This window comes from Wolffia australiana, chromosome 1 (genome assembly GCF_029677425.1).
Source record: "Wolffia australiana isolate 7733 chromosome 1, ASM2967742v1".
Classification (NCBI taxonomy): domain Eukaryota; kingdom Viridiplantae; phylum Streptophyta; class Magnoliopsida; order Alismatales; family Araceae; genus Wolffia; species Wolffia australiana.
In genome coordinates this window covers 21419445-21438327 of record NC_135835.1, presented here as the reverse complement: position 1 = coordinate 21438327, position 18883 = coordinate 21419445, and the positions used below count along the sequence as shown (strand labels likewise).

General features: G+C 42.1%; 1 non-coding gene across 1 annotated transcript; it reads right to left on the bottom strand.

Annotated features, from left to right (window-relative positions):
- Positions 1-532: 532 nt before the first annotated feature.
- LOC144714391 (small nucleolar RNA R71) lies at positions 533-638 on the bottom strand. The gene has a single exon (XR_013584345.1). It is a non-coding gene; the product is annotated as a small nucleolar RNA R71 (small nucleolar RNA).
- Positions 639-18883: the final 18245 nt, after the last annotated feature.

Sequence of the window (18883 nt, the reverse complement as noted above, 5' to 3'; positions counted from 1 at the left end):
TCAGCCTATTGTTATTCTAACCGTTTGCTGAAGATTTATGGTAGTAACACGTTCAGGAGCTGGTGAAAAATCTGCAGAGAAGGACATTAGAGACACCTCTCCAGATTCTACAGTTACAGAACCTGAAATTCAGCAGGAGAATATGGCTGAAGAGATTCATCAGCATCATGAGAGGAGAAGGACCATGCTTGACAGGTCGACACCGTCGGGAAGCCTACGTCAAACTGATGTAAATCTTAACATCGGTGACGGTATCTCCTTTCGATATGACAATGCATTAATTCATTCCTTACCTGAATTTAATGGACTGCCTGCTCAAAATCCCTTAGAATTTCTTGATGACTTCCATATTAGGTGTTCATCTCAAAACGTTCCAGGAATTTCTACAGAAATTTTAAAAATGAAATATTTTCCTCTAACTTTGAAAGACAAAGCATTTTCTTGGTATCGTAATTTAGGAATCACCTTTAACTCATGGGATGAGATGCAAGGAAAATTTCTGCAAAAATTCTACCCTCTCTCCAAAACGAATTTCTATAGAAGGGAAATTCACAATTTCCATCCTCATGATGGAGAAGCTTTTAGTGAGTCATGGGAGAGATTCAATGATTTGTTGAGGAAATGTCCTCACCATGGCATTGAACAATGTCAATTAGCCCAAATATTTTATGAGTCTCTCTCTAATTTTATGAAAAACAAAGTAAATCTCGCTCGTGGAACGCGTTCTATACTGCATATGAGGATGAAGTTTTTGATATTTTGGAGAGAGTTGCAGAAACTGATTTGCAGGAGATTGGAGCCAATCAGAATGGGAGGAATGTGCAGCCCAAGAGAGCAGGAGTTCTGCAGGTCAACGCCAAGGAGGGAGAGCTACAAGCGGGCCTAAGGGAGACCAACCAGAAATTGGAGGAGCTCACCTCTACCTTGAAGAATGTCTTCCTAGGTAACTCTCCCATCATCAAAGCTAAGATCTGCTCTCTCTGTTTTAGCAGGGAACATGAAGATGGATCCTGCCAAGCCATGGAAGAAGAGGTGACGGCCTTCAATCAGCCGCAACAACCGTAGGCAGGTCAAAAGCGGCCAAATTTCCAAAGCGGAGAGGCCTTCCACCAAGGAAACAAGCCGGCAGCTCAGCCCCCGTTCCAGCAGAGACAACAATTCCAGCACAGGCCTCCACAACAGTATCAGGTTTCATCTCAAACTCAACCTGATTTCTCTACATTAACCCCTGTCATTTCAGATATGATCGAAAAGCAAAACCAAAAGTTGTGGGCGGAGATGGAGATGCGAATGCAGGTGATGATGGAGTTCCAGACTAAACAAATGCTGGAGTCACAAGAGCAAATGAGGAAGCTACTGGAGAGTTTCAGGCCACCCTCTGAGTCCCAAGGTATCCTTGCAGAAAACACTTGCACTTCTCTACGTTTTCCTACGAAACCCGTCATCAATCCATGCAATTTGCATCATATTCAGCATTCTAGCCATGAAGAAATGGATGAATTGGATCATGAAGTTCTGGCAGCCTCAAGATTGAGGAATGGAAAAGAACTTCAGGATCCCTATAGGTATTCTGTAGAGAACGCTAGGAAGAAAGAGGAGTCAAGGGAGCACGAAGGAGAGGATCTTCCCGACGGCGATGAACCCTTACCTTCCACAAGTGGGCAACACATACCTTACCCATCTGCCCTAACGAGAAAGAAACCTGTCTTTGATTATGAAAACAGGTTGCTGGAGAACTTTAGGAAGGCCACAATGACAGTCACTGTGGAAGACATGCTTAGGTGTGCACCATCACTTAAGAAATATCTTAAGGACTCTTGCACAAATAGAAAGAATAGGGAAGTTGTTAAACTTTCCGAAAATGCCTCTAGCATTTTAAATGACATACCTATAAAAAAGAGGGATCCTGGTGCCCCTTTTATCACATGTGACATAGGAGGAAAGACTTTTTCAAAAGTCTTGTTAGACACAGGAGCAAGCATCAGCATCATTCCGACGGCATTGTATGAGGAATACAGCTTCGGGGAGCTTGAAGAGATCCATATGGACCTACTCTTAGCCGACGGAACGGTCAAGCAACCTGAGGGACGATTGACTGATGTCACTATCACTGTAGAAAATTGTGAAATTCCTGTAGATTTCATAGTAACTGATGTAAAATTTTCAGGAGACTTTAGCTTGGCTCCTATCATTCTAGGAAGACCGTTTTTAGTGACGGCTAGGACTATCATGGACTGGGAAAAGGGGACTGTCGAGTTTAAGATAGGGAAGGAAAGAGTTCAACTTGATATTTCTAGGGTGATGAAGTGCCCGTTAGGGAGCAATGAAGAGCTCAGATTCTGCACAGAAAATGAAGGAGAAGAGGGAAGAGTGAAGGAGTACCTATCCAACATAGAAAGTAGAGAGCTAGATGATGAACTCTTAGACTCTGCAGAAGTAAAAGCTCACCCAGAACTTAAACCACTTCCCTCTACCCTCAAGTATGCCTATTTAGACTGTACAGAAAGTTTACCTGTGATTATATCTTCATCCCTCACTCCAACACAAGAAGAGAGCTTACTCAAAGTGCTTAAAGAGCATAAATCGGCCATAGGGTGGACTTTTGATGACATCAAAGGAATTCCATCTTCAATTTGTGAGCACAGGATATTTCTAGAAGATGAAGCTAGACCCTGTAGAGAACATCAGAGGAGGTTGAATCCCCACATGAGAGAAGTCCTCGAAAAGGAAATTCTCAAGTGGCTTAATGCCGGCGTCATCTATGCGATTTCCGATAGTAGATGGGTAAGCCCGGTACATATGGTTCCTAAGAAGTCAGGAGTGACTGTTGAGCTGAATGAGAAAGGAGAAGAAGTGCAGAAGAGGCTAACCACTGGGTGGAGGGTGTGCATTGACTATCGGAAATTGAACAAGGCTACCAAGAAGGATCATTACCCATTACCCTTCATGGATCAAATACTAGAAAAATTATCGGGGCAGCATTATTTCTGTTTTCTTGATGGTTATTCAGGATATAACCAAGTGAATATCCATCCTGAGGACCAAGAGAAGACGACCTTCACGAGTCCTGTAGGGACATATGCCTTTAGGCGTATGCCTTTCGGTCTATGTAATGCACCCGCCACATTCCAACGATGCATGAATGCACTCTTCTCCGATCTAGTGGGGGAGTGCTTAGAAATATTTATGGATGATTTTTCTGTATTTGGATCCACATTTGAAAACTGCCTCCTTAGCCTCACCAAAGTATTGAAGAGGTGCATTGAGTCGAACCTCGTACTAAGTTGGGAAAAATCTCATTTCATGGTGCAGGAGGGAGTAGTGCTGGGCCACATGGTAAGCAGCCGTGGCTTGGAAGTGGACAAGGCCAAGATCGAGGTCATCCAGGGCCTTCCACCTCCAACCAACCTAAAAACCCTTAGGGGTTTCCTCGGCCACGCGGGTTTCTATAGACGTTTTATCCTTGATTTTGCTAAAATTTCTAAACCGCTTACAAGCCTTTTATCGTCTAAAAATAATGATTTTGAACTAACACTAGAGGCTAAGAATGCATTTGATAAATTAAAAGAAGCTTTAGTAAATGCACCTATCTTGCAAGGGCCCGATTGGACCCTTCCTTTTGAACTAATGTGTGATGCTTCTGATTTTGCAGTAGGTGCAGTGTTAGGCCAAAGAATTGATAAGAAACCCGTGGTGATCTACTACGCCAGCAGGACCTTAGTGGACGCACAACTGAATTACACCACCACCAAAAAGGAGCTGCTGGCCATTATTTTTGCTTTAGAAAAGTTTAGGTCTTATTTACTAGGTAGTAAAATAACTGTTTATTCTGATCATGCAGCTATTAGATACTTGTTAACGAAGAAAGAGGCTAAACCGAGATTGATTAGATGGGTGCTTTTATTACAGGGATTTGATTTGGAAATTAAAGATAAGAAAGGGTGTGAAAATGTAGTAGCCGACCATCTCTCACGAATCATAGGCGCCCCACCTGAACAAATTAACGATGCATTTCCTGATGAATTTGTCCTAACTGCACAAGGAACATTTGTTCCTTGGTATGCACATATTGTCAATTTTTTAGTTTCAGGACAAATTCCTACAGGTTGGACTTCCTACGAGAGGAAAAAACTACTCAAGGATGCGCGATTTTATTTTTGGGAAGATCCAGAGCTGTTTCACCAAGGACAAGATCAAATTCTCCGACGATGCGTCCCCGAGAGCAAGCAACGAAGCATCCTAGAATTCTGCCACGCAAAACCAGGAGGGGGTCACTACTCGGCTAAGGTAACAGCTCATAAGATTGTTGAATCGGGTTTCTTTTGGCCTACATTATTTCATGACGCGCAGAAATTTTATAACAGTTGTTTAGCATGCCAAGCATCCATCAATATCAATAAGAAAGATAGAATGCCCCTACAACCCATCTTAGAAGTAGAAATATTTGATTTATGGGGAATTGATTTTATGGGTCCATTTCCTAGTTCTAACGGTTATGAATACATCTTGATGGCTGTTGACTACGTCTCCAAATGGGTAGAAGCCATTCCCTCCAAAACCAATGACAGTAAGGTAGTGACCAATTTTATTGAAAAACACATTTTTTATAGATATGGATGCCCACGAGCGATCATTAGTGATGGAGGTTCACACTTCACAAATTACAACTTTAGGAATCTCCTCAAAAAGTTTGGTGTCCATCATCGAGTCACTACCCCATATCATCCTCAAGCCAATGGACAAGTTGAATTGTGCAATAGAGAGGTGAAGAAAATTTTGAGGAAAATAGTGCGTCCAGATGGGAAAGATTGGTCTAGGAAGCTAGACGAGGCGTTATGGGCTTATAGGACAGCTTACAAAACCCCTCTAGGCATGTCTCCCTTCCGCCTTATCTTTGGCAAAGCTTGTCACCTACCACTTGAGTTAGAACATAAGGCCCTTTGGGCTATTAGAAAACTCAACCTAGATTTGGATAGAGCCGGCAAGCATAGACTTCTTCAATTGAATGAGTTGGAAGAATTAAGAAATGAGGCTTATGAGAATTCAAAGATTTATAAAGCCAAGATGAAGATGTTTCATGACAAGAGCTTGAGGAGAAGAATTTTTGTGGAGAATCAAAAAGTATGCCTTTACAACTCTAGACTAAAACTCTTTCCAGGTAAATTGAAAACGCGATGGGATGGTCCCTTCCTTGTTCAGCAGGTTTTTGAGAATGGAGCCATTACAATTTTAGATCCTACGTCTCAAAGACGATTCACTGTGAACGGGCAACGGCTCAAACCCTACTTAGAAGAAGAAGATCTTCACAGCCCCATGAATATTACGTTAGAAAAGCCATCGCATGATAGCTCATGATCCGACTAGTTTTTGTTTTTACTACATTTCATATTCTCTCTGCTTGGTTATTTTCCTTGTTTTGTTTTTTGTTTTCTGCGTTTTTGTTTCTGTTCTCGTGTGCAGCCACTCCGATCCACGCCCACCTAACACGTCACTGGACAACACGCATGCTGATCGCCGCCCTTCCTTCCATGGTTTGGTATTCCTTTCTCCTTTCTCTCATTTATGATTTGTCATGTAGGAACATGCCTTTTATTGAGAGGGGGGGGGAGTACATTTACATGCACTATCCATGAAAATTTTGTCGTTTTTGCATTCACAAACCATGGATATTTGATGATCTTAGGAGATGATTGTCCAATGATATGCATGATAATTCGATTCTTTTCAAAAGGGTAGAAATGCAAGAGTGGCCAGCTAGGGAATCCTAGGTGAAGTAAGCCTAGCTAGGTGCACTACGATCCATACCACTACAGTCATATCTATTACCATTATACTTCTCTCACCTCACCATCCACCTCGGGTTGAGTTAGCACTTACATGCACGAAAATTTTTAGCTTTAGTGGAGAGTAGGGTTAGTGTTAGCTCATTGGCAGTATTATTATGACGTGAGTGAAGCTCCCTGACCCATGAAGGATACATAACTTCGTCGGGGGAATAAGCTGCCGGTCTACTAAGGACGGCACATGGGTAGTGGATAAGCGCCACCAAACTATCAAGTGAAAGCTGCACTGCGCATAAACAAGCAAAAGCTTGCATCATAGTACTAAAGTTGATTGTCATAAAAAATGACCAACAAGCAGCAAATGCCAAATAAAATAAAGGTGGAAAAGCTGTCTCCCGTGTGTTTGAGCCGATGCTACTATAGCCATAGTATTGAGCTAGCATTAATGCCACTCTCTACACCTCGTTCAGTAGTGCGCTTGGGGTGTTAACTCGATCTTATTCCATATACTATGTACTTACTATATGTACTCCATAGATCATGTGCACTTAGTTGAGGTTTAAGGCTGAGATAGATCCTAAATTTCTTCTACGCTGGTCAATTTTAATTGCTGAAAATACTCCTTGAGAAGAGCATGAATCAAAGTTATCGGAAGTCAAAATTCACCTTGAGATCATCTTTTATTCTCACCTGCATGTCATTACTAAGGGACTAGTAATGATCTAAGTTGGGGGGTGTTTGATGACTCTAAAATATGTCATCAAATAATCAAGTTCTCAAGTTTAAATTCATTACAATTATCTTGTGAATTCATGCTAAGTTCATGCATATGTATTGTTTTATGAAATCACTAACCCCACTTGATTCTTTGAATCAAGTGGAATATATTTAACGTTTTATGGCTAGTGAACATTCAGAAACAGGTTAAGAAGATCAAGGAAGAGAGGAGGATCAACAGAAGTGGGCAAAAATTCGAAGTGGCAAAAATTACGAAAATGCCCCTGGGCATGACTTAAGAGAAAACCTATAAATACTCTCTTGAGAGAGGAGTTTAGGTGTTCAGAATTTTCTCTAAGGAAACTAGGGCTTGGAGAAGAGGATTTCTGCACCCTCCATGAGCTGATGAGCTTTTGGAGTTGGAGAGGAAGAACAGACTGAAGATAGCTTGGATTGAAGAACCACGCCTCGCCGCGAGGACGTGACACCCGACGTGGGGAAATCTCAAGCTTCAGCCCTGTAATCCCTCTCTTCTCAGACAATTTTGGTTGGGTTGGAAGAGTCACCAGATCTTCCAATGTTTTCCAACTGAGAATTGTTTCGTTTTAGACTTGATTTCAGTTGAACTTTGTTTCTTGCTTGTTCTGATCATCCTCCCCAAACCTCCCCAAAAATCCCTTTGATATAGCAGAACCATCAGCGCAGCAGCACCGCCACGCAGCAGCACCGCCAGCAGCAAACGCCGCGACGCAGCAGCGCCGCGCAGCCACACCGCACGCAACAGCGCTGCTGCACGCAGCAGCGCCGCGCGCAACGCCGCCAAGACGCAGCAGCGCGCCGCAGCAGCGCCGCCGCAGCCACGCCACACGCAGCAGCGCCACGCGCAGCAACGCCGCCGCCACGCAGCAGCGCCGTGCGCAGCAACGCCGCCGCGCAGCAGCACCGCGCGCAGCAGCGTCGCGCGCAGCCACGCCGCGACGCAGCAGCAGCGCCGCGCAGCGCCGCCAAGACGCAGCAGCCGCGCCAGCAGCGCCGCGCGCACGCCACGCCGCGCAACAGCGCCAGCGCACGCAGCAGCGCCACGACAGACGCCAGACACCTTGCGCGCAGGTACCCTGCACGCAAGGTGTTTGTTCCTTTGCCCCCAAGGGCAAAGGTACTGTCTACAGAGAACTTCTCTGTAGACAGCCTCTATTAAGTTAAATCTTTAACTTAATCAGAGCAATAGCAGTTAAATCTTTCGACTAAACTGGGGATTAAAGAGGAATCCTGTGATTTTCCTGAGGATCATTTAACAGAGTTTAATATTTATTTTAAATTGATAAGTGACATATCTATTGAATAAAGAAGGAAATTTCTGCTATTTTCTCCTGCTCCCTGTGGATCGACCCTCACTCGCCTTACGCCGTGAGGTTTATAAGTTTGTTGCATAAGCTCTGAACCTCACACGTCTGAACTGCTAAATAACCATTAAAAAACACATAAAATCTGAGCTTATCAATCACGTAGAGGTAGATTGTCCTTTACATGAACTCTATTGATCGGCAAGGAATGAATAGGCCTATAGGTTAAAATTCTTGGAACCCTAGGGATATCACATACAACCGACCTAACATGCAAAGGCCATCTTATCCCTCTAACCCATCATCTTTCCAACAACAAGAGCAACGTAATTTCTATCCACGTGGTCCACAAAAGGCTTTTCAGCCTAACACTAACCCTAACCCGTCTTATGATGAGCTTTATAGAAATGTGCAGGAAAAACAAGATAAGATGGAGCAAATGCAAGCTCAAATGTTGGGGATGATGCAAGAGTTTAAAAAAGAGATGGAACAGATGCGAGAAGGGCAAGCGGCAAAGGCAGACTATAAAGGTAAATTAGACAATAATGGTTCCCGCAACCATGAACAAGGTCGACTCCCAACTCAACCTGAAATTAATCCTAGAAATTTACATTATATTAACAGTCATATCTCTATGGAAAATCATCAAACCATGCATGCTATTTCCAAGCTACGAAGTGGTAAAATTCTTCCTGATGTTTCTGAAAAAGTAGAAGTAGAAGAATCTCATGAAGATATAGAAGATAATACGAAAGAACTTGATCCTAAAGATTATGTGCCGTCCATTCCTTTCCCCGATGCTTTGAAAATTTCAAAGATAAAACCAAATGCACATGATGAGCACCTTTTAGAAATTTTCAAGCAAGTTACAATTAAGATTCCTTTGACAGAAGCAATTCAACATATTCCTTCATATGCTAAATTTTTGAAAAATTTGTGTACACCTAGTAGAAAGCAAAAGCGTATCCAATTATCTGAAAACTTGAGTTCTATTCTACAAAATCTTCCTGAAAAACGTAGGGATCCTGGAGCTCCTTTCATCAAGTGTGAGATAGGGGGAATGGTTTTCTCCAAATCTCTACTTGACTCAAGAGCAAGTGTTAACATTTTGCCAAAGGCCTTATACGATAAATTTCAGTTTGGAGATTTAGAACCGATATTTTTAGAACTGCAATTAGCGGATGGGTCTATTAGGAAACCTTATGGATTGTTGGAAGATGTAGTAGTTAAAATCGAGCAATGTTACTTTCCTGTAGATTTCATAGTGGCTGATATGAAGGTTACCGAAGATCTCAGGAATGCTCCTATAATCTTAGGGCGACCTTTCTTAGCTACAGCTAGGGCAAACACAGATTGGGAGAAAGGGGTTGTTGAGTTAAAGGTTGGAAAAGAGAAGGTTGAAATAAACATGTCTAGGCTAATGAAATATCCTGAAAAATCTTGTGAAGATATTTGCTTGATTGATTCTCATGATTTTGATATTACGTATTCTTCATCTCATGATTTTCAAGATGATTTTGAGAGAAATGCTTGTGCTATTGATTCAAAAATTGATTTGAAACCTTTACCATCTACCCTGAAATATGCATTTCTAGGAGAGAGAAATGATTACCCTGTTATTATATCATCATCATTATCATTGCATCAAGAAAGTAAACTGCTAACTATGCTCCGAAGTTATAAATCTGCTATTGGTTGGTGTATTTCAGATATTAAGGGAATTAATGCATCTATATGTGTTCATAGAATATTTACGGAAGATAATGCTAAGCCTGCAAGAGAGTGTCAACGAAAATTAAATCCTATCATGCAAGAGGTAGTTAGAAAAGAAATTTTGAAATGATTAGAAGCAGGATTTATATATTCTATTTCAGATAGTCCATGGGTTAGTCCGGTGCATGTTGTTCCTAAGAAAACTGGGATAACAGTGACCAAGAATGAGCAAGGGGAAGAGATCCAAACTAGATTACCAACTAGCTGGAGGATATGTATCGATTACCGGAAGCTGAATGTGGTAACAAAGAAAGATCACTATCCCTTGCCCTTTCTTGATCAAATCTTAGAAAAATTAGCAGGGCAAAACTATTTTTGTTTCCTTGATGGATATTCAGGATATAATCAAATTGAAATTCATCCTGAGGACCAAGAGAAAACTACTTTTACATGCCCCTTTGGAACATTTGCATTTAGGAGAATGCCATTTGGATTATGTAACGCCCCTGCTACATTTCAACGATGCATGACTGCCTTATTTTCAGATTTAGTTGGTGACTGTTTAGAGATTTTTATGGATGATTTCTCTGTTTTTGGTCAAGATTTTGATTCATGTTTGTCTAATTTAGAAAAGGTATTGCAGATATGCGTGGAGAAAAAGCTAGTACTCAGTTGGGAAAAGTCCCATTTCATGGTTCAAGAGGGAATAGTTTTGGGACATCTAGTCAGCAACCGTGGACTCGAAGTGGACAAGGCCAAAGTGGAAGTGATCCAGAACCTTCCACTTCCCACCAACACCAAGGAACTTAGAGGATTCCTTGGCCACGCAGGCTTCTATAGACGATTCATCAAAGATTTTGCAAAGTTGTCTAAACCGTTGACCAATTTATTAGTTAAAGATGTGATTTTTGAATTTAACGATGCAGCAAAGAAAGCTTTCATTCAGATTAAGGAAGCTCTAGTCCAAGCACCAATTCTACAAGCACCAGACTGGAGTCTTCCCTTCGAGCTGATGTGCGATGCTTCTGATTTTGCGGTAGGTGCAGTCCTTGGTCAACGCATCGAAAAGAAGCCAGTGGTCATCCATTACGCTAGCAAAACCTTAGTAGATGCCCAGGTAAATTACACTACAACTGAAAAGGAATTTCTAGCTATTGTTTTTGCTTTAGATAAATTTAGATCTTATTTACTAGGGAGTAAAATAGTTATCTTTTCTGATCATGCTGCTATTAGATATTTGATGAATAAGAAAGAAGCTAAACCTAGGTTAATTAGATGGATTTTATTAATGCAAGAATTTGATATTGAAATTAAAGATAGACGTGGCTCAGAAAACTTTGTAGCTGATCATTTATCTAGATTGCACGTCAACACTACAACCCCTATTTCTGAAAAATTTCCGGATGAACACATACTTAAGGTTAGCACTAAAAGAATTCCTTGGTTTGCACACATAGTTAATTATCTCGTTACGGGAAGAACCCCTGATGATTGGAATGAACAAGTGAAAAAGAAATTCCTTCGAGAAGTTCAGTTTTATTTTTGGGAGGATCCTGAACTCTTTCACTTAGGTGTAGACCAAATATTAAGAAGATGTGTGCCTGAAGAAGAACATAGAAGTATCTTAGAATTTTGTCATTCATCTTTTTGTGGTGGACATTTCTCTTCCAAGATTACAGCATCTAAAGTGCTTCAATGTGGTTTCTTTTGGCCAACTTTATTTAGAGATTCATTTGAGTTTTGTAAGCATTGCTTGAAATGTCAATCGATGGTTAATCTTAAGAAAAATGATGCAATGCCACTCAAACCTATTATTGAAATAGAACTATTTGATTTGTGGGGCATAGATTTCATGGGACCTTTTCCACCATCACACGGGCACGAATATATTCTTATGGCCGTTGATTACGTGTCTAAGTGGGTTGAAGCAATTCCCACGAGGACAAGTGATCATAAAGTCGTACTTAAATTTTTAAATCAGAATATATTTTCCCGTTTTGGATGCCCTAGGGCAATCATAAGTGATGGCGGATCGCATTTTAATAATTCACATTTCAGGTCCCTCCTCAAGAAGTATGGGGTTCATCATAAGATGACAACTCCTTACCATCCACAAGCCAATGGCCAGGTTGAGGTTACTAACCGTGAAATCAAAAAGATCCTTAAGAAGATTGTACGGCCGGATGGTAAGGATTGGAGCGAAAGATTACCCGATGCATTATGGGCTTATAGGACAGCCTATAAGGGACCCATTGGGATGTCCCCGTATAGGCTCATATTTGGAAAGGCATGCCATCTTCCTGTTGAGATTCAACATCGAGCTTATTGGGCAATTAGAAAATTGAATCTTGCTATGGAAGATGCAGGTAGAAATCGTATGCTACAACTCCAAGAATTGCAAGAACTAAGAAATGAAGCATACGAAAATTCTGTAATTTAGAAATCTAAAATGAAAGCATTTCACGATAGCACGTTAAACAGAAGAAATTTTTATGAAAATCAAAAAGTATGGCTTTACAATTCACGATTGAAATTGTTTCCAGGAAAGCTTAGGAGTAGATGGGATGGTCCATTTATCATTATTAAACTGTTTGATTATGGAGCTGTTTTGATTTCAGATCCAAAGACAGGTACACAGTTCAAGGTGAATGGACAAAGGTTAAAACCATACCTGGAGCTAGAACCCCAACCTATGGAAGCAATGATAGACCTTCTTGAACCAGGGGTTTAGTCTTGCATTAGTATAATACACTTCTTACCTAGATTTGCTTCTTTCATTTTTTACCTTTACTTTATTAATCTTCCATTTGATCTCTTTTGACTATCTTTCTAGATAACTTTTTTGTTTTTAGGAGAATAAGCTACGGAGGCAACCATACTAAGCACAAGAATCCACGGCAAGACAGTGACATAAGTGGCAAAAAAAAATAAAAATCACGGTTTGACAATTCCTTCTCCCACCATTTTATTTCTTGCATTAGGGACAATGCATATTTCAAAGGGGGGGGGGGAATTTTGGTTTCAAAATCTTTTTATTCCTTACATCCTTTCAAGTTGGGGAGTAGAAGTTAGGCTCACCACATGCCCTTTTGGGAGAACCACTCATCACATGTCCTAGCAACATGAGTATAGAAGTTAGGCTCGTGTAGCGGATCAAATACATCTCTTAATGGTATGAACCATGGTCTAGATGCATGTGTTATTCTTCCAAATGGTTAGGATATCTGGTAGGGTGGGGAACATACATGAAAATCAAAGGGTTGAAGTACTATCGTCTTAGGAGAATGCCGAGTGAGCCACCATCATCCACCCACCAATGAGTGAATCAAGTCTTAAGTTTCAAATCTCCACTAAGTGAATCTCTCTTGAGGTAAAAATGGTCATATTTCAAATTCTTAAGCACAGAATGACCTTTCCTTGAGCCACCTTGAAATACCTTTTGAAACCTATATGTGTACCCTCTTCATCCATTTTCCCTAGCTTACCCTTACCATTAACCCAATTTCACTCATTCTTATAGGTGCCCATCTATTCCCCGCTAGTCCTAGAATACTATGATATGCTCACTCCCAATTTTCTTCTCCTCTTCCCCTTGTGATTCACCCTCTCATATCTTTTCCTTTGTATACCTCTCTTTGTTTATGTCTACGTCTTGTCTTCTGAGCTCATCTTCATGATACTAGCCTGGAATGCGTCAAATGTTGTGTAGTTGATCAACCATTATCCATTCCCATACTAAGCTTCCATTTACGTTCACCCCTGTTGAAGAAAAAAGAAAAAAGAAAAAAGAAAAAAGAAAAAAGAAAAAAGAAAAAAGAAAAAAGAAAAAAGAAAAAAGAAAAAAGAAAAAAGAAAAAAGAAAAAAGAAAAAAGAAAAAAGAAAAAAGAAAAAAGAAAAAAAAAAAAAGAAAAAAAAAAAAAAAAAAAAAAAAAAAAAAAAAAAAAAGAAAAAAGAAAAAAGAAAAAAGAAAAAAGAAAAAAGAAAAAAGAAAAAAGAAAAAAGAAAAAAGAAAAAAGAAAAAAATAAAAAAATAAAAAAATAAAAAAAGAAAAAAAGAAAAAAAGAAAAAAAGAAAAAAGGAAAAAAAAAGAAAAAATAAAAAAAATAAAAAAAAAGAAAAAAGAAAAAAAGAAGAAAAAAAGAAAAAACAAAAAAAAGAGAAAAAAAAAAAGAAAGAAAAAAGGAAAAAAAAATTTGGGGTTTTTCTTGGAAGCATCTCTATTTACTCGATATGAATGTTGATTAAATTATCATCTAGGCTTATTCAATAACGTCCATCTTCACATATTCTCTCATACCATTTTGTTCTTGTTGTCTATCTTGGGAGTAAGCTATCTTAAGTATTCTATGCCTGTCAATCATCCTTAACATACCTTTCACCCATTCTTTTGAGACATTCCTCATTCTCTTCTCTCTTTACACATAGTTAGAAAGTAGCCTCATCACACGTGATTCCTTGATACACAATTGATATTCTGTGTTTACTTGAGAAGTGAATAGTGACTATGTTTTACTCTTAGGAGGGAGGAAACTTAGTGGGGACCGTCATGTGTGAGTGAGTGATGTGAGAAAGTGAGGGAAAGCATTACCTAGATTATAGTATCATACCCGACGAGAAGTAGGCTTCACTCCTCATGACCACCAGCTCTTTCCAAAACCACAAGGGAGTCTCTCATGCGCATTCTAGCATTACATGGGTATAATCGTACTTAGAGGTGTAATTGATATAACAATCACTTCAAGCTCATGTTGCTAAGACTATAAGGTGAATGTATCTACCAAGAGATTTTAAATGCCATTGCTAAGGGGCTAGCAATGATTTAACTTGGGGGTCTGATAACATGCATTTTTAGTGCCTTATATTATTATATTTATGTGGCTTTATGCATTAAATTACTCATATTTGCATGTTATCAAGCTTAAAATGATTAAATCTATTTTTAGAACAAATTTCTGAATTTTCTATATTTTAGGATTTTTCTAATAGTATATTCTAAAAGAATATAACTTTTTGAGAAAGAATATGATTTTTCTGGAAGTTTTGGATATTAAATTTGGAAAGATATGATTTTTCTGATTCAAAAAATATATTTATACGTATTTTTTGGGCTTTTATTTGATTTAATATGAAATTTTTAAAGTATTTTGTTTTTTTTTATGGCATAGTGTGACGTGGCGTGCGGATGCGCCGCCACATCAGCATTGAGAAAGAGATTTTTTCTTTGTTTTTTGTCCTTTTGACATGTACATGTGGCACGGAATATGAAAAGTCACGGAATACGAAAAGCCATGGAATATGAAAAGCCACGGAATACGAAAAGCCACAGAATACCAAGTGCTTTGACTTCTTAACAGGCACAAACTGATGACATTGATGAGGAGTGAGAAGAAATTAAAGGCTAGGATTGCTTCAACTTCCAACGGCCATAACTTTTCATCTTCCCCTCCGCTTTCTATCCATACCCTCTAATCTATAAATAGAGGCCTGGATCATTGTAAAAACCATCTTGAACTTGCTTCCCACTTTTGTAGGCTGATTGAAAGAGAGTGAGTTTTGAGATCCATCAAGAGTGTTCTTGGTGTCTTGGGTGTGTGGGAAGAGACAAAAGAGAAGAGGGGGAGCTTACCGGCACTCGCAAATCGCCGTGATCCTGGCGGAACGTAAGGATCTAAGGTAAGTGTCTTCGCCTTACGTTGTTTCTCTCCCAACATCATCGTTATCATAGTTATAGTTTTTTTTTATCAACGTTTCATTTATCACTTCACTTACTTGCGTCCCCACTCTCTCATCTCTCCATCCTTGCCATCGTACCATTCCATATCCAACCACTATCCTCGTTCATACCATAGTTCATTATCGTGTCCGTCATAATCACTTACTCTTTTATTTAAGTTAAATTAACATATAAATTAAGTACTTCTTAATCGATATCACTCGCTCATATCCTTGAATTGTGTTTTTTGTCGATCGCTCAGTGATCATCACTAGTTTAAGAAAGTAATTCCTTAATCATCGTTCCCTGTGGAGACGATCCGTACTCATCACTAACTACGTATTTTCAAGTACGGTCAAATATATTTTATTGAATAATCTCAATCACCAACGACGAATTTTAACCCTAAAATTGAGATTATCACAGCCGCAGCCGCAGCCGCAGCTGCCTGCCTAGGCTGCATCTACCACCACGTCGTGTCGTTGTGTCATTGTCGCACCTACTTGTGCCGCCACCATCCTCGTCCTAGCAGTCGCCCCCGAGCCCGTCACTATGCCTAGTTGCACCGCCGTCCTCGTCCTTGTGCTCACCTTCGAGCTAGACACAGCGCCTAGTGAAAACAAGGAGCGAGCAATGACGAATCGTTGCCCACGCAGGAAAGAACCCATGGATGAGACCACACCCTGGGCTGTCGCCACACGCGGTCGAGGAGTAGGATGCGGCAGAGGAAGGTCGGACAAAGAGCATCGCAGACGGAGTGTACCTCCGCACCTTGACTTATGTCATCTCACACCCTATGGTACCTCCAATACCTAACGCGGCACCCGCATTCGTGGCTCTAGAGCGAGCGCGCGACCTGCCTCAGGTTGCTCAACACCCAAAAAGTCTGAGGAGCCCATATGACAATGACAAGTACTTCAAGCACGACCGAAGTCAAGAGGAGGAGCTTTGAGGTCGACGTCCCACATGACACCCCGCACGCAACCCAGAAGACGTCCCTGCTTGGGATAGCCGATACCCGCAGAATGACTAGGACCGCGGGCACGAGCCCGACCTATTGGCCCCCTAAGACGATGACATATGGCTTCAAGACCAAGGATACAAGGCCGACCTACCGGCTCACCGAGACAAACACATCTGACATCATGAGCGAGAACACGAGGCTGACTGCTGGGCCCGCCGAGACGAACACGTCTGGCACAATGATCATGGGCATGACGCCAACCTACTGGCCCGTAGAGATGACCACGTTTGGCCCTATGACCGTCAACACGAGGCTGACCTACCGGCCCGCTGAGACAACTACATCTGACCTAATCACCGCTAGTACAAGGAACATAACGAGGTTCTGTGGTACACACCACGCGCGATGCCAGACATCCACACACCGCAAGATGGTCATCCCCGACACTGGGATGACCATGACCGCAACTTGACCCCACCTCAACAACACGCCAGCCCGCGTCATGGAGACTGCGCGGTGCCCAAACAGTGCTTAGATGACTACAAGCACTGGCGAGAGGAGCATCGCGCTCAGATTCAAAAGAGCGTACAAGCTGACATTGCTGTCTTTGAGGGTTCAAGGAAGCCATAGGAGTTCATCGACGAGGAGTCGAACATGAACTCCTATTTTTTGTGGTACCGCATGGACCACGACTTGTGCATCGAATATGCGGTGACGACACTTGTCAGACAGGCCAAGATCTTTTGGGAGAACGAGAGAATTGCCATCGAGCGATGAGGATGGCCCGTTACATCATGGACCGAGATGGTGCAAAAGTTGAGGAGCAAGTATGTGCCTCGGCAATATTAGATGACACTATTCCTCACATGGCTTGATCTTACGCAAGGTTGACTGTTCGTGACGGAGTACATTGAGGCCTTTGAGGAGTGCCAGATGCGGTGTCGGTTCATGGAGGACCCGCGAATCGTTATCAGTATGTTTGCCCGCAGGCTCCAGCTGACCCTGTGCAGCGAGGTGCTTAAATGCAACCCTGCCAAAATCGACTAAACCAATTACATAGTGGAGCACATGGAGCATCCGAGCGACGAGGTCGCCACCCACACTACTCACAGTGCTCCCCAAGTCACGCCCGCTCTGACTACTCCGTCCGTGACTGCTCGGGCTTCTCAAAAACACCAAAGGGCAAGGAAGCGCCCCCGCCATCTTAGTGGGGTCTACACCACCCGTTCGGGCCATCACGAATGACACCCAACTTAGAGCGCAATTGTAAACCAGGCCCACATAACGTGCTTTAAGTGCCAAGGCAAAGAGCACAGAGCTAGCTAGTGCCCATGATCGACACTCTTGATCGACACATGAGATGTTGATCCGGCCAGTTGGACAATATGGAACAGCCACATGATGACCACTACCGTGTGGTCGAGGAGTTCATGGAAGAATATGAAGAACTCGTCAAAATACAGATCATAGAGCCTCGCACGACTCCAACACATGTTCCGCGACCCACCGGCCGACCACTGGCCAACATTGTCGTTGATCGACCCGGCACTAGCAGAATGCGGCCACCACCACGTGCCACTCCATCGCCTCGGCCTGCACCTATATTGTAGAGACACGAGCCGATGGCTAATGCAACCCTCCACACCTCGATCTTCTACACCTACGTCAAAATAAATGACGAGGTATGTAAGTTGATCGTGGACAATGGAAGTTGCATTAATGCAATCTTTGATACAATGGTTGCCCGACTAGGGTTGGTGGCCATACTGCACCCGACTCCCTACGACGTGTCATGGACCGACGCCTGCTCTTTATCGGTGAAGTGCCAATGTTGTGTCCCGTTAAAGGTGAGCGCCTATGATGTGACGTACTTCCCCTATGAAAGTAGCAAGCATCATTCTAGGCTGTCTATGGCTAGATGACCACGACGTCACTCTAGCCGAAAGAAAGAACATGTGTTTGTTCATGTACGAGGGATGGAGGGTCACATGGTACCCGTACACCATGAAGCCAGCGAACAACTTGGTCCCGACCAACCCCGTAGGGTTAGTGGTCATTTGAGGCCCCTTGTTTGCCCGAGATTTGGGCCGGGAGAGGGAGGACATGCCCATGTGCCTTGCCGTCACCCTTGACGTTCCTAGAGACACGCCCGTAGACCCTCGACCACCTGAGGTCAAAGCCCTCATATGGGAGCTCAGAGTTGTCTTCCCACACAAGTTACCCGACGAACTAACGCTGATGCGTAACATCCAGCACGCGATAGATCTCGTGCCCAGCGCGACATTGCCAAGCCTGCCCCATTACCGAATGGAGCCACAGATGTATGACAAATTGCTACGCCAGGTCCAAGAGCTCCTCGCGAAGGGCCTCATTCAGTGGAGCCTCAACCCATGAGCGGTCCCCGCACTCCTAGCTATGAAGAAAGATGGCACGTGGCATATGTGCTGCGATAGCCGTGCCATCAACAAGATAACGGTCAAGTGCTGTTTTCCCATTCCCATATACAGGACCTCTTTGACATGATGGCAGGATCCACTATCTTCTCAAAGATAGATCTTCGTAGTGGGTACCATCAAGTTTGGATTAGTCCCGGGGACGAATGGAAGACTGCCTTTAAGATAAAGGACAGGTTATATGAGTGGAGAGTT